The sequence below is a fragment of the Arachis ipaensis genome, chromosome B7, assembly GCF_059453495.1.
Source record: "Arachis ipaensis isolate K30076 ecotype BB chromosome B7, ASM5945349v1, whole genome shotgun sequence".
Taxonomy (NCBI): Eukaryota; Viridiplantae; Streptophyta; class Magnoliopsida; order Fabales; family Fabaceae; genus Arachis; species Arachis ipaensis.
This window is the reverse complement of record NC_142442.1, coordinates 25,086,530-25,092,529: the sequence shown is the minus strand read 5'-3', so window position 1 is coordinate 25,092,529 and position 6,000 is coordinate 25,086,530. Positions and strand designations below refer to the sequence as shown.

Here is a 6,000-nt window from a genome sequence, read left to right as displayed (position 1 = left end):
CCTTCCCATTTTGATCTCAACTTACCGGGCATGAGCCTTAGTCGAGATTTGTAAAGGAGGACAAAATCTCCAGGTTGAAACTCTTTCTTCTTGATTTTTTGATCATGCACAGCTTTCATCTTTTTCTTGTAAATTCTGGAGTTCTCATAAGCTTCTAGGCGAAGGTTCTCCAGTTCCTGCAGTTGCAACTTCCTTTCAGCTCCGGCGTTCTCAATTCCCATGTTGCACTCCTTAACTGCCCAGAAGGCTCTGTGTTCTATTTCAACTGGGAGATGACAAGCTTTTCCATAAACCAAGCGGAAGGGACTCATCCCAATGGATGTCTTGTATGCTGTTCTGTATGCCCACAGTGCATCTTGTATCCTGGTGCTCCAGTCTTTTCTATGAGGCTTTACTATCTTTTGCAAGATACGCTTAATTTCTCTGTTTGACACCTCGGCTTGCCCATTAGTTTGGGGATGGTAAGCTGTTGCAACTTTATGGATTATCCCATGCTTCTTCATCAATCCTGTTAGTCTCCTGTTAAAAAAATGGGTGCCTTGATCGCTCACGATCGCTCGTGGTGATCCAAAGCGACATATAATATGGTTTCTCACAAAGGAAACAACAGTGTTAGCATCATCAGTGCGGGTAGGAATTGCTTCCACCCATTTGGAAACATAATCCACAGCTAACAATATATAAAAATATCCATTAGAATTTGGAAATGGACCCATGAAGTCAATGCCCCAAACATCGAAAATTTCACAGAAAAGCATATATTGTTGAGGCATCTCATCCCTCCTGGATATATTACCAAATTTTTGGCATGGGGGCAAGATTTACAAAACTCAGCAGCGTCTTTAAAAAGAGTAGGCCACCAGAATCCGCAGTCTAAGATCTTTCTAGCTGTTCTTTGAGGGCCAAAATGTCCTCCACTCTCAGATGAGTGACAGGCCTCCAAAATGGACTGGAATTCTGATTGAGGCACACAACATCTAATGATCTGATCAGCGCCACACCTCCATAAATATGGGTCATCCCATATATAATATTTAGACTCGCTTTTCAGCTTGTCTCTTTGATGTTTAGCAAAATGTGGAGGAAATGTGCGGCTAACTAAATAATTAGCGACAGGTGCATACCAAGGGACTACCTCGGATACTGCTTGCAGGTTGTCAAAAGGAAAATTGTCATCTATAGGAGTAGAATCATCCTTAATATGTTCAAGGCGACTCAAGTGGTCTGCTACTAAATTCTGATTACCACTCCTATCCTTTATTTCTAAATCAAATTCTTGTAACAGCAGTATCCAACGTATAAGTCTTGGTTTGGATTCCTTTTTAGCTAATAGATACTTTAGAGCTGCATGGTCCGAATACACTACTACTCTAGTACCAAGTAAATAAGCTCGGAATTTATCCAGAGCAAAAATAATAGCAAGAAGCTCTTTCTCAGTAGTAGTATAATTGGACTGGGCAGTGTCTAAAGTCTTAGATGCATAGGCAATAACAAAAGGATCCTTACATTCACGCTGAGCCAGCGCTGCTCCTACTGCATGGTTGGAAGCATCGCACATGATTTCAAACGGCTGGCTCCAGTCTGGTCCTCTCACAATTGGGGCTTGAGTTAGAGCAGTCTTCAGCTTATCAAACGCTTGTTTGCAATCCTCACTGAACTCGAATTCAATATCCTTCTGCAGTAATCTGGATAAGGGAAGTGCCACCTTACTAAAGTCCTTAATAAATCTCCTGTAGAAACTTGCATGGCCAAGGAACGAACAGACTTCCCTCACAGAAGAGGGGTAAGGTAAACTAGAAATAACATTCACATTTGCTGGGTCTACAGAAATGCCATTATTAGATACCACATGTCCTAATACAATCCCTTGTTTTACCATAAAGTGGCATATTTCGAAATTCAATACAAGGTTTGTATTAACACATCTATCTAATACTCTAGATAATCCATCTAAGCAAAGGCTAAAAGAATCACCATAAATGCTAAAATCGTCCATAAAAACTTCCATACAGTCCTCAATAAGATCAGAGAAAAGACTCATCATGCACCTTTGGAAGGTAGCTGGTGCATTGCACAAGCCAAAGGGCATTCTCTTATAAGCATAAGTCCCAAAAGGACATGTAAACGTAGTCTTTTTCTGATCCTCAGGAGCTATATGAATCTGGAAATAACCTGTGTAACCATCTAAAAAGCAATAATATGATTTACCTGACAGGCGATCCAGCATTTGATCAATGAATGGAAGTGGGTAGTGATCCTTACGGGTAGCTTGGTTGAGACGCCTGTAATCAATGCAGACTCTCCAAGCATTCTAAACTCTAGTTGCTATGAGCTCTCCATGCTCACTCTTCACTGTAGTGACTCCAGACTTCTTGGGCACCACTTGTACTGGGCTCACCCATTCGCTGTCTCAGATGGGATATATGATACCTGCTTCCAATAGTCTGGTCACTTCCTTTTTGACAACTTCCAAGATGGTGGGATTCAATCTTCTTTGGGGTTGATGGACAGGTCTTGCTCCCTCTTCTAAAAATATTCTGTGCTCACATACTTGAGGGTTGATTCCCACTATGTCTGCCAAACTCCACCCAATGGCCTTCTTATGCTTCCTCAGTATGTCAAGTAACTGCTCTTCTTGTTGAGAAGTCAGTTCCCTTGCAATAATAACCGGAAGCTTCTGCTCATCCTCAAGATAAGCATATTTGAGATGTGGAGGGAGAGGCTTCAATTCTAACTTTTTATCATGGGCAGGCTCTGGATTATCTAGGGCTTGTGAAAATGGCGAAGTGCCCTCACTGTCAGTTAAGAGGGTCCCCACACTGGGACCTTGTCCAGTGTGCCTCTCTTCAAACTCTTCCTTTTGGACTTCAGCCACACTTTCGTCTATGACATCACACTGGAAGATGGAACGATCTTCTGGGGGGTTGTCAATGACTCCATTCAGATTGAAGATTACTATGCGGCCATCTATTTCAAAGGAGTATGTTCCTGAAAAAACATCCAATTTGAATTTTGATGTCTTCAGGAATGGTCTTCCAAGTAGGATTGATGATGGCTTATCTGAATCATTGTGGGGCATCTCCAAGATATAAAAATCAGTGGGAAATGTGAGCCCTTTAATGTTCACCAAAACATCTTCAGCAACTCCAGCACTGTAATAATGCTTTTATCTGCTAACACAAAACGAGCTGCCGACCTTTTTAAGGGAGGGAGCCTCAAAACATCATATATAGACAAAGGCATTATACTGACGCATGCTCCTAAATCACACATGCAATCATAAATTACTACACCACCAATAGTACAACTAACTATGCAAGGACCTGGATCACTACATTTTTCAGGTAATCCTCCCATTAAAGCAGATATAGAACTACCTAAAGGAATAGTTTCTAATTCATTAATTTTGTCTTTATGGATACATAAGTCTTTTAGAAACTTTGCATATTTAGGTACCTGCTGAATAACATCAAAAAGGGGAACAGTTACCTCAACCTTTTTGAATATCTCTACCATTTTAGGATCGGGTTCCAGCTGCTTCCTGGGCTTCCTTGCAAGTTGTGGAAATGGAATAGAAGTAGTGTTGTCTGTGGTGTCTGCGCCTTTTGGTGCTTCCTCCTGTGGTTGAGCTATTTCTTCTTCAGCTATGTCCTGTATATCCTCTTCCTCTTCAACATCTTCGATTTCTACCACCTCTTCAGCTGAGGCGTATTCTGGTGAGCTTGGTTCCTCCTGAATCCTCTCCTGCAGTGTAGTTCCGGACCTCAGGGTGATAGCATTAATGCCTCCCTTTGGATTGGGTAATGGTTGAGAGGGGATTCCAGTGGTGCTTGAAGGTTGGTTATTGAAATTTTGTGCTGGTACAAACTGTGTCATAAAAGCTTGCATAGTAGAGGTGAGACCATTCAGACTGGCATTAATACTATTCATGATGTTGGTCTCCATGGTCTGTTGTCTTTTCTCAAAAGATTGTAGTAGATCTTCATTAGAAGATAACGAAGAATGAGTAAATTGAGAGGTCTGCTGCTGATTGTTCTGTGGTCCTTGGTTCTGCCTCAGGTGAGGTGCTCTGTAAGGTTGATTTTGCTGCCTGTTGTTGTTATTGTTCCACCTCTGATTTCCCTGATTATCTCTGCCTCCTCTGTTATTATTGTCCCTCCAATTCTGGTTTGAATTGTCCTGCCATCCATGGTTATTATTTCCACTTTGATTGTACCCTTGGTTGGGGCGGTCATAGAAGTTGTGAGTGGATGCCACCATGTTGTCTTCTTGTTGGAGTTGCGGGCATTCATCGGTGTAATGGCTATAATCAGTACAGATTCCACAAATTCTTTGTGGGACTAGTTGTTGGTTTTGCTATGGTGGTGGAGGTTGAGCTTGCTGAGCTTGTTGATTCAACTGCATTTGCTTCAGCAAGTTGGTCATTTCACAGATGCTTTGAGTTAGAGCAGCAGTCTCTCTGCTAGAAGATACTTCTGCAACAGCTTTTGAACAGCCTTGCTTTTGTCTGTGGTTCCTAGTGGATTCAGCTAAATCACTGATCAATTGCCAAGCTTCATCAGTGGTCTTGTACTTCTTCATAGACCCATTGCTGGCACTTTCCAGTGTGGTCTTATCTTGGGGCCTCATACCCTATGTAATATAGCTGAGTATCACGATCTTGTCAATCATGTGGTGGGGGCATGCTTCCAGAAAATTATTGAAGCGCTCCCAGTATTCAAAGAGAGTCTCATTGTCATCCTGAACAATTGTAGAGATATCCTTCCTCAGTTTATCAGTAACTTCATATGGAAAGAATTTCTCCAGAAACTCCTTTCTGAGTGTATCCCAGTTGGATACATTTGCTAGAGGTTGAGTGTAGTACCACTCTCTTACTTTTCCCTCAAGAGAAAACGGAAAAGCTTTCAGCAGAATTGAAGTTTCATCAGTGCCATCACGCCTGACAGTAGAACAGGCTGCCTGGAAATCTCTCAAGTGCCTGATAGGCTCTTGAGCAGGTAGGCCATGAAACTTGGGCATCAAATTTAGCAATGCGGGCTTTATTTCAAAATCTGTAGCTACCGCTGGATGATGCGCTTGAAACGGTTGCATTGTAAAATCAGGGGCTCCTTCCTCCTGGATGGTAACTCTCCTAGCTGCCATGTTTTCTGCGCGTAAAACAACCGAATCAATAGAAGAGGGGCTGGTTTCTTCCTCAGATTCACTTTCAGATCCGCCCTCAGAGCGGACTAACCAACGCTGTTCTCGCCTTATTCGTGAAATTGTCCTTTCAATTTCAGGATCGAATATTAGCAAGCGCGGATCAGGAAGTGAACGCGTCATTTGACGGAAGAAACATGCAGCTCATAGTAGCAAAACAAAATAAAATGAAAATAAATAAATTCTAATTAATAAAATTAGCACTCTATTGCAACTCCCCGACAACGGCGCCAAAAATTGATGAGACGCAGAAGCTGGTGAATTAAAAAATTATAAAAAATGGTTACGTTGCAAGTATAGTTCTTAACTCACCAAAAATCTGCCTATCAATTTAGAAATATATCACAGAGAGTTAAATTAAAAATTACTGGGAGTTTAAGTCCCAGGTCGTCTCCCAACGAGTTGCAGAAAAGTGTGCTATCTTATTAATCAGATGTTCAAAGAAGTTGAGTTGGGTAAATTGGAATTTAAATTGAGGAAATTTAATTAATAGGAATAAAAGCCTTGACTGGGAGTTGATTGGTTGGAATTTCTACTATTGATGGGGTGATTGTAAGATTAATTTATAATTAATGGTTGTTCTGTTTGGTTATCCTTTACTGAGTAAGGGAAAGTCAAACAAGCTGGAATGCTAGATCTGTTCACAAGTTGCAACCCACTTAGTTCAAAGGGATTGGCGTTGGTGACAGGATAGCAATCCAACATTTAACCCAATTACAAATTTTTCTTCAATCCTTCCAACTCAAGAGTTCCTTTTAATCAACTCCCCATCAAGTAAGGAAACTACTCACGCATTGTAAA

At 41.3% G+C, this 6,000-nt stretch overlaps 1 non-coding gene across 1 annotated transcript; it reads left to right on the top strand.

Moving 5' to 3' along the window:
- The first annotated feature begins 4,665 nt into the window (after positions 1-4,665).
- Positions 4,666-4,773, top strand: LOC148550613 (small nucleolar RNA R71). Its single transcript, XR_015892994.1, has one exon. It is a non-coding gene; the product is annotated as a small nucleolar RNA R71 (small nucleolar RNA).
- The last annotated feature ends 1,227 nt before the right edge of the window (positions 4,774-6,000 follow it).